Raw genomic sequence first — 16,813 nt, 5'->3', positions numbered from 1 at the left:
AACAAGAAGCGGATGATGGGAATTTAAAACATGAAGTCAGTACTGGATTTGAAACTATCTCCAATACATATCGCATTAATGAACTAGAAAAGGAGGGAATGGTCTAATTTGAATATTTTTTCGCTTATAAATCATAGCTAGTCGTCTACCGAACAAACCATGGCAAAGTAAGACTTAAGTTATTGAGTTACCTGAAAGATATGGACCTGTCCAACTTCAATTATCTACAGGACTTTTGGGACAGCGTAATGCCGATGGCCGAAGTCATCGTGCTAAGCTCAACACTAGTGGTAAGATACATAACACACATTCCCAGACAAATAGAAAGACTAGTTCGGATGTCGCTGCGAAACCTGTGGTCAGGTAAGCGATCTATGAAAGATAAGGGTGAGATGGTGAATCTTGGGATACCGTGGACAAGTGCAACCTGGGGCTACATGCCTATGACAAACCTTAAAGATTGGGACCTCGCAAACAACAACATCTCTCTTGCAAAAATGCAACACAAGTTGTAGCAAATATTGAGTATACGGGACCAGAGATTGCAGACTTGTTGCAGTTTCACAAAGAGTTCATGGCTTTGGCATCTCAGCTAGAGCTAAAATCCTATGAGGAGCCACTTTGTGTTAACCGAGCAGAGCAGAATGAGCATCATCGGTTAGGCAAACTAGTAGAGGCAATGGAGCAGGAGCTTGAAAAAGTGTTGCAAGAAGCAAGAAAGGAACAATGAAGCGCAGTAGGTCACTCACAAGGATGGTGAACCACGAAGCATTGGTAGTGTGTCTCTCCGTACCGATGAGTGACTCGGGACGAGTCACGATGATTGTGTTGGGGGCTTGTTGGGAAATGGATCCCCTGCATAATGGTTTTGGGGCTTGAAGCCCACATTTTTGGGTATTGTATTGTAAAAGCTCTGCGAAGTGTGCAGAGCGCGAATTGTAATGGGTCAAGTCTAAGGGTAGTCTACCCCAAAATATTATAAATTAATCTGTAATGTGTCGGTCTGCCCATGGTCCGCAGACCATGGGAATGTACAAATAAGAGCAAGGCTCTAAGTGTAAGAAGCAGATTTTTGGTAATAGAAGTAATATGGATGTCTAAACATGATAGTAGATCTGAGTTTGTAAGTGCAAGTTTGGTTTGTAATAGGAGATAGAGGCTCCACAGCTGTGTGCGCAGACCCCTGCAGCTGTGTGCGTAGGGCTAGAAATGGATTGTAACCGGATAAAGGCATTAATAAAGATAAGTTGATTCTAAAATATCGTGTATCTGTTCTAAATTCTGGTTTATGCATCTGTTCCTGATTTACGATTATGCGCATGTCTATTTATGTTGAATAATAACTAAAAGTGTTGTACCTTCATAAGTAACCAAATATCTATATTAATAATAAGCATAGAAAAGGGTAAATTGCATTCGCGCTTGACTAAGGTAGTTTCCCCAAGAAGACAGTTGCGTGAAAGCGACACAACGCGTAGGATCACTCTGTGCAAACCCTAATCACATCAAGACATCCCTAGGTGCGAAAACCTGGTTCTAGCACCCTCCCATACTACCTCGTGTGAGACTTCAATCTGCACTCCACGGACTACTGTCGAAAGGGCTAGTAGCATCGGGATTTTTTTGGCTAAACATTTATGGACCTGGGTCAGGCCCCATTAAGCCAACATGACATATGATTGAAATATCTCCTTGGCTATTGAAGCCCATTGCCAAGAGGAAATCCATCCAAAATGAATCTTTGTTCTTGCAAGAAGCTTGTTTTTGAAGCATATATTTGAAGAGTGACTGGTTTTATGATAGTGTTTACATGGATGAAGATCAAAACAGTGATCTTTCATATGGCCAACTCGATCACAGTGTTGGAATTTCACAATCTATTGTTGTTGCTGTGGAAGAGGAGTATAATCTAGAACAACTGAAGGTGGATTATCATGAAGAAATCCAGCACTGTGAAACTGAATGGGTTTTGAGTAATCTACAATATGAAATGACACCTCCTTATCACATCCAAGACCTACTCTATGCTTGTTGTGGACAAGCTCTTCCCAAGGTCTAATGACCAACTTGGGAAGTGTAGGCTAAATTTCTGCTTTTGCATGTACTACTCCTAAGAGGGGCTCAATGATCTTATCAATTTTCTACCTATGGGAGTATGTTTCAATGTTCTGAATAGAAACAGGTTCAGAAAGATGACTTCACTGCTATAATTCTTCTTGCTATAGTTGAGATTCAAGCTGCAAAAAATCAATTTGTTCTTGTGCATTTTGCAGAGAGGTTTGAATATTTGTGAGTGTCTTTGTTGACTTTAAGTGTGCTTTCAACAATAGACATGATTAGAGTTCTCAATAACTCTAATAAAGTGGTAAATTTAGCCATTTTATCAACAACTCAAACTCAGTAAAAAGGAGATTCAAAAAACGTCGATGCTTGAGCTTGCTATACTGCCTCACGATAATGACCAAGTTTAATCAACATAGAGGTTCAATGCAGCACAAAAGCCAAACACACAATTTCTAAAATTGATTCAGTGGCTTCCACAAGTAATTCAATGATCTACAAAAATTGTGCATAAATAATACAATATAATTACGCACAAACAATACTAGCACTTCACCTTACTCAAAATTGATTTACGGAAGGTCAGACCAATTTCAGTTGCATTCCTTTATCTCCTTTATAACATGCACCGACTTCAAGGCTCCAACCACTACTCATGGCCTTCAACTATTTTTAACACAATTCAATGTTCAATGTACATAGAAGCATCACTGTTCAATGCTCATACCATAAATTACACATGGAAATAGAGTTGTAATTGACATAACAACATTCTAACTGTAGAGATAATGCCCTAACCAGCATTCTAACAAGTGTTTAATCAATGCACAATCTTCCTTAATGATCCTAGACTAATGTACACACAACATTCGACTAAGAGAATAATAGCTCTCAGCTCTTCAAAAAACTCTCCCACTGATCTTGTCAGCATGATGCTTACATGTAGAAGGTTTTATGCAACAATAACACTTCCTTACATGCTTTCCCATGCTTCCATGATGGCTCTTTTAGTAAAAATCTTCAAAATGGTCAGATGATGCTCATATATTTTTGAAAAGATGCGCAGACACAGGCAATCGGGAGGCCTGTTACACACTTGGTATGATTCACTTCTATTGCCTCAGGAACAAGGTTTCAGGTGTGGCCTTGATGGCAGAGGCTGCAATTGCATCACATCCAACTACTCTCCATTCTTTGGCTATTATACAGTTCAATCGTACTGAAGGATCAAGAAAGGATAAATATTTGAAGGCAGGAGTAGTTCTATGTGCGAAAATAGTAGCGCTTGGCGAAGTAGATGTGATGCGAGAACTTGGCCATTGCTTGCAGGATGGCTATGGAGTTAAAAAGAATGTTGCAAAGGGAAGGAAGTACCTTCTAGAAGCTAATACAAGAGAGGCTAAGGTTGTTAGTTTAGAAATTCTATCTACAAATCTAGCTCTATAGATCTACTGCAAGTTAACCCGATAATGCAATATAACCAAATAAAAATACTTTAACTTACTTCTACAATCAATTTGCGGAAGCTTAAATGTTTGAGCAAGAATGAGATGAACACATATAACTAGAGAAAGAATCAATGCACATGAAACAAAAAAAATGCTCAGGGGAAAGCCTTAGCTAAAAACCCCACTATCTATATTATCATACAAGGTGGAAATACATAAGAATTATACAAAGCCTTAGCTCTCATAGCTAGCCAGCGCTCAGTACAATCCTCCTGGATGCTCACAGGAAAACAAGGCTTCTCACAAATATTCTCCTCTGCCCTCCAAGACTCCTATTTCCTTGTGTAGTTTCTCCTGGGTGATCCAGCTGTTACCAAGTGTAACACCGATCACTCACACTAATCTTACACCTTGTAAAACTGTCAAAATCTCAAGGAATTAATTCCTTCCGCATGCATGAGTTTTGTTTATAGGAAAACTCATGCAAATGATAGTACACTATCCTTTTCTGTAATCTCAAATGGGTCTTTCTTTGAATAGACATGTATGAGTTACAGATGAGAGAATCTTCAGTTATCTAGAGTACACTAGTTGGATGCATGCATGCATTAACTGACTAAACTCACAATTAGTTCCTCAAACAATTTGGAAGTAATTTAATTGGACTTAACTTAGAAAATTGAGCTAACTGATTATAACTCATCCTTATCTCCTTAATTAAGGGATAATCTCGTTAATTTAAGGGATAACTGTTTCATGACTTTAGAAAGACTTCTAGCTTGAATTTCTCCAACTAATTAACTCAGTATGAATTAATTAATTAATTTTCAAACAACTGGTGAGACTAATTTCGAATTTTAATTATAAATTTTAATTCAAGGACAAATTAAAATTGGAATATTCTTGTTGCCAAATTTCAACACTCCCTCTCAGTAAGAAAGGAATTCAACTCGATCCCGATCGTGAACCTTTGGAATGTTCTACATGCAACACTTCTCTATAGTGTTGTTGCTCCAGCGACTTCGAAAAAAAAAAAAAAACAAAAACAAAAACAAACAAACAAACAAACAACAAAACAAAACAAAACAAAAAAAACAAACAAACAAACAAACAAAAACAAACAAAAAAAACAAACAAACAAACAAACAAACAAACAAACATCCAACTTGAATCAGTATGATTCATCTGTCATCAAAGTCTCTGACTACTATTTCCTCTGTCAACTGAAAACTTTGTGCTTCTACTGACTTTGCCTTTCAGCACTGTTGTCAATCCTTCTCTGCACTCTTCAGTATCTGATTGCTCTATCCTATGTCACTTTGATCTCTGACTGCATCAATCCCACTGATTCCTCCCACTACTATGTACTTTGGGCTTCCATAGCAACGATCCATGAGATAAAACCTCTCAATGGACCCTGCCCAATTTCTGCCTTCTGGGACTATCACTTCACATCACCCCACCTCACACCTGTAGGTTTTAACCTCATATAGAAATTACTTGCATACAAATTCTAAAACATAGAAAATAAACAATGCGGGAGCATAACACATAAAACACATATACACAAAGATTTTCCCCTGGATCCCAAAATCGGGACTACCAGCTTGATTTTTCATTATGTTCCTTTCAATGTTACAATACATATTTATACATGCCGAAGCATCCAATACCATGGACCGAAAACCATCGCGTCCAAAACCATGGACTAAAAACCATAATTAGGTTCACCCACCCTAATATAGGGTCCAAAAAAAATTTCCCGGGGCACTACCCCGGACCCCGTAGAGGGGGGCTACTAGCCCCCGTCAAACCACCCAGACAGGGGGGCTGCCACCCCCCCCTGTGACCCCTCCCGCTGCGTAATCGGCACAATGAAAGGGGGGCTCTGCCCCCCCTCTAACCCCTTGGTTCACTACGCAGGTTAGTCATGGAAAGAATATAACACAACCCAACACTCTCAAAATTGTTGTTTTCTTTCCACAGGGGGCCACAGGAGAGCTTAGTCATTTTTCCACCCTTGAAATGCCCATTGTTTCTCTACACCAAGAGAACTTCTCAGAGCTCACAGATTTTGTCAATGCATCTGTAGTATTCTTCAAAGTGTCCACCTTTACCAGCAACACCTTTTTGTCTTCTATCATATCCCTCACAAAGTGATATTGAACATCAATGTTCTTTGTCTTTGAATGATAAGCAGGGTTCTTTGCCAAGAAAATTTCACTTTGGCTATCACAGTCTATTCTTATAGCTCCCTATACTAACCCCATACTTGAACACTATCTCTGCAACCAAACTGCTTCCTTGCTTGCATGAGTGGCTGCCATGTATTCTGCCTTTGTAGTTGATAGTGCCACTACAGATTGTTTCTTATTCATCCAACTGACTACTCCTCAAATAGGTTAAACACATACCCACTTGTAGATCTTCTCTGATCCAAATCTCCAGTCCAGACTGCATCAACAAAGCCATGAATATCCAAAACTCTGTCCAATCCTGGTCTTCTTTCGTAGCACAAACCATAATCACTAGTGCCACACAAATACCTGAAAACTCACTTCACTGTTGTCCAATGCTCCTTCCCTGGTTTTGACATAAACCTGCTCAATACTCCCACTGCATGTGAAATGTCTGGTCTAGTATAGACCATTACGTACATCAGGCTACCGACTACACTTGCATATAGAACACGGGACATATCCTCTTCCTCTTCTTGTGTCTCGGGAAATTGTTTAGCAGATAGCTTTACACCTACAGGAATAGGAACCTTCACTAGTTTACTATCCTACATATTAAACCTCTGCAGTATTGTCTCGACATACTTCCTCTGGTTTAACCAGAGCTTCCTCTTTGCTTGATCTCTTTTAATTTCCATGCCCAAAATATAGTTTACAACACCAAGATCTTTCATGTCGAATTTGGAGGACAATTGGGTCTTCAAATCCTGGATAATTTCTTTGTCATTTCCAACCAACAACATATCATCCACATACAAGACCAAATAAATAACATGGTCATTAATTAATTTAAAATACACACAATGATCTGCTTTGCTTCTAGTGAAGCCAAGTCCCCATATAAATGTATCAAATTTATGATACCACATCCTTGGTGATTTTTTTAACCCATACAAAGACTTCTTTAACTTGCATACCAGTTCTTTCTTACCCTTCACTACAAAGCCTTCAGGTTGCTTCATGTAGATCTCCTCTTCTAGATCCCCATGAAGAAATGATGTCTTCACATCCATCTGTTCTACCTCAAAATCAAAACTAGTAGCAATAGATAAAAGTAATCTAATAGAAGCTACCTTGGCAACAGGAGAAAAAATATCACCAAAATTAATTCCCGACACTTGGGAATAACCTTTTGCTACCAACCGAGCTTTGTATTTCTCCACCTTTCCTACTACATTTTTCTTCTTCTTGAACACCCATTTGCTTCCAATGGGTTTCCTTCCATCTGGCAACTCCACTAGATCCCAAGCCTCATTTTTGTGCAAAGATTCCATTTCATCAACCATGGCCTCTTTCCAGAGTTTTCCATCCTCTGAATCTACTACTTCCTTCACAACTCCAGGATCATCATCAGTAATAGATAAAGCAAAATTTGAATAGAAATCAAATGGACTATACCTTTCTGGTTGCCTTCTTTCTCGAACTGATCTTCTTACACCTAGAGTTTGTGGCTCTTCATCTTCTGATTCCTCCTCTGCTGTAGAGTTTGATTCTTCCTCCTTTAGCTCAAACTCAATCTTCTCAGGTTCCTTTGGTTGGACTTCATGTTTAATAAAATCTTTCACCTCTCTGAACACCACATCTCGACTGTACACAACTTTCCTTGTTGCTGGGTTCCAAAGCTTATAACCCTTTAAACCATCTTATACCCAATAAAGATGCACTTTTTAGATTTACTATCCAACTTGGTTCATTTCTCCTTTGGAACTTGTACATATGCATCACATCCAAATACCCTCAGATGTGAAAGAGATGGTTTCTTACCAGTCCATAACTCTTGTGGAGTCTTATCCTCCAACGCTGATGAAGGTGATCTATTGACCAAGTAATATGTTGTCTCCACCGCCTCCGCCCAAAATTCCTGTCCTAACCCAGCACCACTAAGCATGCTTCTTGCCCTTTCCATCAATGTCTTGTTCATTCTTTCTGCAACTCCATTCTACTAAGGTGTATATGGAGTAGTCTTCTGCTGTGCTATACCACACTTCTTACAGAATTCTTCAAATGCCTTACTACAAAACTCTCCACCGTTATCTGTCCTTAGCACCTTTATCTTCTTCTCTGTCTAGTTTTCCACCAAAGCCTTGAATTCTTTAAGCCTATCAAAGACTTCAAATTTATTCTTAAGGAAATATATCCATGTATTCCTTGAGAAGTCATCTATAAATGATACATAGTACACAGACTTACCCAGTGATGGAACCTTCATAGGTCCAAACACATCACTATGCACAAGCTCTAATATATGTTTTGCCCTCTTACCACCAAAGGGGAAACTCACCCGATTCTGCTTCCCATATACACAATTTTCACAAAAATAAAAATCCAAAGAGATATTACTCATACCTTCTACCATACCTTTACCATGAAGTATTCGAAGGCCCTTCCTCTCCAATATGTCCAAGCCTTTGATGCCAGCATGGTCTTCTCTCCAGAGACCACTAAATTTTCTGCTCCATTTTCAGGGACCACCGAGTTGTTGCACCCATCAACAACAGTGCTACCTTACAGCTTGTACATATTTCCAATCCGAACTCCCCACATCAATACTAGTGCTCCCTGAACCATCTTGCAGGTATCCTTATCGAACACTGTTTTTACACCTGCATCGTCCAGCTTGCTTACAGAAATCAGATTTCTAGCTAATGCACAAATATGAAAAACACCCGGAAGTGTTCTAACCCTTCCACCTTGCAACTTCAAATTTACTTTTCCGTGACCAATGATTCTAGCCTTCCTATCATCCCCTAAGAAGACATCACCACCATCATATTTCTCATACTCACATAACCACTCTCTATGGGGAGTGAAGTGAAAGGAAGCACCTGAGTCAATCAACAATGCTTCATGATCTACATGTGTACTTGAAGAAGCCAAGTACACATCCCCACCTTCATCTGAGGTGGTTTTTTCCTCTGCAAAAGGAGCATCATCAGATCCCTTTTCTTTATCAGGAGCTTTATATTTATAGTCCCTTTTGTAGTGCCCTTCCTTTCCGCATTTCCAACACACCACCTTTACAAGTTTTCCTGAAGATTTAGATCTCCCTCTAGATTTTGATCTCCCACTTGATGACTTATTTTTTTTTTCTGTTCTGGGATCATCCTCGTACAGACAAGGCATCACCATTTTGGCTCTGCATATTTTTCCGTCTCATCTCCTCTGTCAGCAAGGATGAGACTATTTCATCAAACTGCAAGTCAGTTGCATTGCTACCTATTGCAATAACCAGACTATCCCACGAATCTGGTAGAGAACACAACAAACTAATGCACTTATCTTCATCTGAAATTTTGATATCAATAGACGATAACTAACTTACCACAGTATTAAACACATTCAGATGCTCTGTCACTGAGTCTCCATCTTTCATCCTCAGGTTATACAACTTTTTCCACAGGAATAGTTTATTCACCAGAGACTTAGATTGGTATAAAGTCCCTAACTTGTCCCACAAAGCCTTCATCATAACTTCCCCTGATACATTCAGAAATACTGAATCTAAGACACGCAATCGTATTGTGCTCTTTGCCTTTCGATCCAACTTCTTCCATTCTTCATCGATTACTCTCGTTGGTTTAGTACCCGGATCTACCACGATCCACTGATCTTTATCCACCAACAAATCCTCCATCTTGATTTTCCACAACTCAAAACTCTGACCATTAAATTATTCAATCTCTATCTTTCCATTGCTCGCCATCTTCTTTTACCATTAGAATCGATCTCGTAGATCTCCCATTGAACAGGGTCTACCACAGGCCCGAGAAAAACCTCTCAGCAACAAAGGTGTCCCCTTAAAGCCAAAACAGCTCTCATACTAAATGTAGGTTTTAACCCCGTACAAAAATTACCTGCATACGAATTCTAAAACATAGAAAATAAAAAATGTGAGAGCATAACAAATAAAAAACATATACAGAGATTTTCCCCTGGATCCCAAAACAGGGACTACCAGCTTGATTTTTCATTATGTTCCTTCCAATGTTACAACACATATTTATACATGTCGAAGCATCCAATACCATGGACCAAAAACCATCACGTTCAAAACCATGGACTGAAAACCATAGGTAGGTTTGCCCAACCTAGTAAAGGGGGGCTACCCACCCCCCTCAAACCCCCCGGACAGGGGGGCTACCGCCCCCCCTGTGACCCCCCCCCCCTCGTTGCACAATTGGCGCAATGAAGGGGGGGCTCCACCCCCCCTCTAACCCCCCGGTTCACTACGTAGGTTAGTCGTGGAAATAATATAACACAACCCAACAACACCTGGAGGTACAGCTACATGTGATCCCTCCACCAACTTGGCTTGAAATTTCCCCCTACTAGAGGTCTCTGCATGAGTGGATGGCTCCACTCGATCTCCTCTCAGCATCTCCAATTGTGGCTTATCCATAATTGTTTGAGACTTCTTCTAGGACTACAGGTTGAGAGGTAATTTACTCTCTCTCTCAGCCACCAAGTCTCTAACATTTTCCTTGCTCCTCAAGGCTTTGCATGCATCTTGAAACTCAAGAGCATACAGGTTCTTGACTCATGAACCGATCTGTTTCACTTGTCTTGTGGTGATGTGTCTAAGGAAACCTTTCCTTTACTGAAGACAACATCGTAGCCTTTGTCCTCCAACCTCACGATCGATACCAAATTCTTCTTCAGTCCAGGCACATACTTCACATCTATCAAGGTGATAAGAGCTCCATGCTCCCTCTGAAAAGTAATTGTGCCCACTCCTAAAACACTATACCTTTTATCATCACCCATCTCTATGCGCATCTTGATGTCTTTCTCCTCCAAGGTACTGAATAAACTTTTATCATCAGTCATGTGGAATGAGGCTCCATTGTGAAGATACCAACCACAACCCATCATCGATGACACCATGCATGCGATGAGGGTAAAGTTCATTTCAAACTTGTTATCACTCAGAAGTCTTCCCTAGAAGTTATTGAAAGAAGGAATAATCCGAGGTAACCACAAACCTAATCTTTTAGACTCAGGTTCTAGCCAACCTAAGCCCAAAGAGGGCTCTCTCTTTATAATTTAACTTTGTTTTTTCTTAGATTTTAGGCTAGTTCTTAGTATTCACAAGGATTTTGATTTTGATTGAAATTTGGGTGGTGGAATTCTTGGAACAGATGTATAGAGCTAGGTCTTTAAGCCATTGGGCTATGGAGTCAATCAAAGGATAGCTTAACTGGACCTGATCATTAAAGAGATTGTTTATAGGGCAGGCTAGCAAAGCAAAAGGCAAATCTTCAAAGGGCTGATGGATGGAAAGATTATAACCAGGGTAAAAGGGAAATGAAGAATCCTTAGACCGGGATCAAAATGAGTAACAGAAGGTGATCATCAACAAAGAGCAATCAAGAATTCTTTGCTACATAGGCCACAGGGAAAAACTGCATTTAAGAATTCCCTAACTAAGATAGTTTAGCAAAAAATATTAAGAAGGTAAACAGTCAAGACAGAGTGCATTAAAGCAAGTTCTGAAACATCATTTCTATTTTACCATTCAAATTTCATAGAAACACATATGATTATTAATAAAAATAAGGAAAAACAATAATACACATGAGAGAATACTTATCTGATTTTCACTTTACACAAGAATCCTGTAAAATGTCTGAACTTTATTCCATGATCTAGCAAGCCAATCCAGGTTATACAATAGCACTATGATTTTAGATACCAGTCTACAGAAATGTCCTTGAATCCACTCTATATACTTCGAAATGTGAAGTATTTATACAAAAAAATATTACAAAATATCTCATAACAGTTTGAGAATTAATTTAGGTAATCAAAATATCTTCAAGCATGAAGATAGAGACAGATGGAAAACTGCATCATGTTGTCCCTTTTATTGTGATAGTGCTGGATATTTGCAGTTGATCTTGAGCCCTTTTAGGCTAGTTGATATGTGTACGCTGGAATCATCTTTGTCTTTGGTTTTTAACTAATACTCTTTAACCTGTTACTCTTTGACCCTGTTTACCTATTTCATCTGGCTGCCATTTAGATTTACTGTGGTAACTTATAGCAAATCTATCATCTTTTACCACAATTCATCTTCAGGTAATTTTACTTTGAGCATCCTTCTATATATCTCCTCTGCCTCAGTGTATTTGGAAAATTTTGGTTTGGTGACAAATAGATGTTTCACCTCATGCTCTAGGAAAAATATATTTTCTAAAGTATCATATAATACTTTCCCTATTGGCAATGCTTTGACTCCTGAAGTGCTTGCCTGTTCCTTAGATAATTTCTTTAATCTATTAACATAGTCCAATTGGGTCATAAGTTTGTCATGGATGACCATGGGACTTGGAAGGCCTTTATCCCTCAAAATTTGAAATTTTGTCATGAATCTATCAATGCTAACCTACATGTTATGGCATTTTCCCTCCAATTTAAGCATGAGGTTTCTTTTAGAAAGAACCTTTTTTATTTTAATGATGGCTTCAGTTCTATCCTCCACACCAATCTCATTTAGTTCATGCCTATTCTTGCTATTTAAGAAATAGATGACTCGATTAGCATCCTCAGGCTGGTCTCCTAGGTCTTCCTTTATCTTTTGAATTGCTTCGATGGCCACTTTCACCAGTTATATTTGCTCAAATATTACTTGAATTGATGGCCAAATACCATTGACAGATTCAATGTCAATGATATTGGCCTGAAGCATCTCCTTAGTTTGTCCTAGTGGCTTTTGCAAAGTTAAGTCTTTTTCAAGGACCTTTATCTTCTCACCCATCCTTAGGGCTTCCTATGCTTCTTCTTTTTGCTGTATTTGGGCAAGCTTACAGTCAGTTTCTAAGCTTGCCACTTTCTCCTTAAGCCTCTTAAGCTTTGTTTCCTAGATGGACATTTCCTCCATGGCTTTCACTAACTCTGTTGTCTTTTCTGTTGATGTACCTGCAGTTGTAGACTCAGTTGTGACTGGCAGTGTTGTAGCAGGTGGAGCTGTTGGTGCTAAAGAGGCTGCCAATGTTGAAGGGACTGCAGTTGTTACTGTGGGAATGGCAGTTTTGGAAGTAGTGGCCATTTCACTCTGTTTGGGCTAAATCAATGTGTCCATTTCTTTCTCTGCTTATTTTAATTCATCATTTAGCTTTAGGACCAAGTCCATAAGCTCTTCTTGTCCTTTTTATGTTTCCAGGACTTCCGCTGTTTGTGGATGATACAATGGGGGAATTTTGAGTTACTTCTTCAAAGCAGCTATGTCATCATTCTTCTTCTTGATCAGTTTTTCAGTGGCTTTCACATCTTGGGATCGTGTCCCAACTCAATGATTAAGTCTTCGAAGGACTTGATTCTGGTGTCTTTTGCTTGTGAAGAGGCTTTCTCCAATTGGAACTGAGCTGATATATTATTCAGGGAGTTCTGCAATTGGTGTGCTAGGATGGCTTTCCCTATCAAGGTGGAGTAAATCATCTCCCCTACCTGTTTGTGCAACTCAATCTGGTCAATAATATGCATGTCCTTTGTCAGCACTTCAAAATATATCTTCTGGAAGTCAGCTGTTGATCTTCGTTGTTGTGTGGTAGGCTTCATGAATGTCATTTGCATTTTGCCTTCTTTCACATCATAGGCTGACATCAGCCTTGTTTGGTTGGTAGGTGCCATCTTGAGGTACTGTGCATAAGTCTGGGCCTTTAGCCTCTCATTCCTAGCTTTGATGTCCTTGTACCTTTCTCTGATATCTTGATCTTTGTCTGTTGGCATCCTAAATGAGGACACTTCAACACTCTGTTGCCTCTCCAACATCTGAGTATGAGATGTGGAAGGTTCTGGTGTGCCCCCAGAAGGAGTAGCAGGCCTACTTCTTTCTTTATCTGTGTTGGTGGCCCCCACTGTTTCTTCTGTGAATTCTTGCTCCGAAACAGGATTTAACCTCTGCCTTTTGACTAGGATGGTTTTTGGATATGTTTGTATGGTTGCTCTGCTTGATGTAGTGGCCTCCTCCCTATTCCTTTTGAGGTTCTTCTCCTCATTTAGAGGATTTGGCAAGTTAGGGGGAGTACTCATATTGGGCTACTGTGTACCTTCTTGAGTTAGTTCTTCTTATAAGTCTTGTTGTTCTGACTCTTCTTGCACCTAGGACTCTTCTTTTGTATGTTGTTCACTATGTGCCTATGATTCTACTTGTGCTTGAGATTCTCCTTGTGCTTGAGATTCTCCTAGCAGCTGCAGGAAAGAACCTTCATCAAGCCTTTTCTCTAGATTAATTAGTGCATTTTCAACAGTAACTTCAGTGCTATCTCTGTCCACTAGAGTATTCTCCACCCATTCCAACTGATTTTCATATTTCTCTATTTCAAGGATTCGGTGGTGAAAATAGGGAGTCATCTTATTTTTTTGTCTTTTGTTGCAGATGGAGTCATAGGGGTCATATATCCACATGAAGCTTTGTTTTAGTTTAAGTCTCTGAAGGATTTCTTTTGCTTCTCTTCCAACTTCTTTGCTATTGCATACAAAGGGACCTAGTTGATCCTTGATTTTGAGCTGGGCCTTCTTTTTGGCCTTAACAAAATGCACCTCATTTGAGTTGATTATTTGCCTGTAGTACTCCAGAGCAAATAACCTCATTGGGAGGTATCTGGAGGGGCCCGACGGTCATTTAAACGAGGCAGTTTTGAGTTTAATGAGGGGTTAAGGCGGGGATTAATGCATCAAACATGATTTTATTGGTTTTGACTTTAATTAATCATAGAATGATTAATTATGTCCTTTTTCATGGTTCGAATATAATATAAAGTTTATGTTTCAAACTTCGAGATAGGGGTATTAATATTAAGGGGGTTTAATAAAATATATGGGAAAGGGGTTTTTTTCAGGAATTACCATATAAATAATGTTAATAGTTAATATGAAAATTGTGGGGGATAAATGAAGTGGTGCCATCCATAATGTGTTTTTTTTATTTCATTCGCTTTTTACATAGAGACATTACAACTTAGGCTAAGTGAATTTTGTGGGTTTTTTCATAAAAAGGGGTATCTATGGGAGTGATTGCTTTTCCTTAGGGAAATGATGTTTTAACCTTAGGAAAAGGAATTTATTAGGGAAAATGAATGAATTGAAGGGGGTGAATGTTTATGAGGGGTTTTTAGTACTTAAGATCTATAAGTCATTGGGCCGAGGGTTTGGTCCCTCCAAAAGTCAGAGAAATGCTCTGAGCCCCTTTGACTTTAAGATTTTGGGTACTTGAAACTTATTTTGGGAAATTAGTTAAGTAAAAGGTGAAATGAGTGAGGGGAAATTAATCAATTTGACTTTGTGAACTTTATGCTAGTCCAATTTCTCATTCATACTTAGAAATTTCATGATGAGGGTGATAAATATGCTTTTGTCTAACAATCATCACAATTCTACAACCTTTCTTCTACTTACCCACCTACTCATCCTACCATTTTTTTTTACAAAGTCAGTTACTTTTTATATATTGCAACAAAAAAAAAAAATGAAAGGAAGCTAGTTCCTTGTACATTCAGAGGAGGGCTGGTTTAAAAGTAGTGCGCAAAATGGGACCCACAACTACTTTTACAACACTATTTCTATAAACTTCCAAAACTATAGTGCTAGTATCGTGGTTTTGAGCTAAAGGATAACTTTCCAAATTTTGACTTGATCTCCTTAAGCCTCGCGTGGTAACCAAACCCACACTTAACTTTGGATAAAGCGGGCTTAACCATAAACCTTTATCCTCATATAGTGGGAATATACACAAACACGCGAGAAATAACATTTTCCGCTTTTCCATAGCCTTGGCACAATTTTCAATGCTTACCTTTATTAGGCTCAATCTCCACCATAGATTTTCCTCTGTCAGATCTGACAGACACCTCCGATCACTGATTAATCAACTTGCACATCACTCCACCACCGTCGATCCACTCGCGATAGATCCAATGACTATCAAGGATTTAGGGTGGGCAAATTGTGTGGAGAATACCCGCTTGATAAAGTGGTATTCTCACTCCACCCTCTTGCTACGTTTCCATCGGTGAGTGGAATCAGGCAGTTCCCTCCTGAAACCACTTACCACTTATTCTCATCTTGAAATACCATTCCTACTTATATTCTCGCCTTTTCTCTTTAACTAACTCCTGATCATGTTAGCACCCGATGACTGTAGATTTGCCGCCATCGACGGTTGCGACGGCTTCTCCAAGTTCCTCTTCCGCTACTACTGAAGTCAATCCTCATTTGTTGATCTTCGAGATCCAATGGTCCCTGTGCGATGATTCTTCATCTGTCTCCTCACTCTTACTTTGCAGCATTTCTTCAGTGTTTTGTGGTTTATGTTCCTAATTTATTGGTCTCTGTTGAGGAGAGACCTGATGCTGTTGATTTCCATATTGTCTCGGGTCATCTGGGAGCCTACACAAGTGTACGTGGAGACCTGACTGTTACTTGCAATACCATTACGGTCCAAGCGTTCTTGATTGACATGACTAATGTTGTCTTCACCCAGTAGAGAAGGACAATTGAAATCTTGATTCATCATATAGTGTAGCTTTTTTGGGATTGAGAGAATCGAGTGCTCTGTGCAAGGGTGATTACAGTTGAGAACCTCTGCTAACATATATTCTCTATTTTCCTCATACAATCTCCTTGAATTGATGTTTTGATTCTTCTTTTTTATTTTCCCCCTGTAATATTTCTTGTGATATTCTTCGGATCTATATCTTCTTTCTCGATCCTCATACTGGGTGAGGGGGCCATGGTATACTTTCTTCAGAAACTTCATTATTCTATTTGACAATCCCAACTGGTCTGTCAATTTCTTTGTTGGCATGGCTATCAGTGTCCTTATTTTGGTTTCTCAGGACATGCTTTATGGTTATTTTTCCCAAACTTTCAAAACTTGTTCTGATCCTTTGATAGATTTTGTTGATGGCTATGCTTTTGAATTCCCTTTTGGCATCCAATGCGGCTATTATGATAGCCGAGTCCCCTATTATTATAGTGTCCTTGATTGCTTTTTTGTTTAAAAGCCTTGTGCCTAAGAGAAGGTTGCATGCTTCAACCTTGTTGTTTGTCATTTCTCCAAGGCTCCGT

General features: G+C 39.2%; 1 pseudogene; it reads left to right on the top strand.

Annotated features, from left to right (window-relative positions):
• The first annotated feature begins 3,210 nt into the window (after window positions 1-3,210).
• The window catches only part of LOC149221402 (uncharacterized), a 60,965-nt pseudogene continuing 47,362 nt past the window's right edge, over window positions 3,211-16,813 (top strand).

This window comes from Pinus tabuliformis, chromosome Q (assembly GCF_031772625.1).
Source record: "Pinus tabuliformis cultivar Carrire ecotype Pingquan chromosome Q, CPIR1, whole genome shotgun sequence".
Taxonomy (NCBI): domain Eukaryota; kingdom Viridiplantae; phylum Streptophyta; class Pinopsida; order Pinales; family Pinaceae; genus Pinus; species Pinus tabuliformis.
This window is presented reverse-complemented; position numbering and strand designations above follow the sequence as displayed.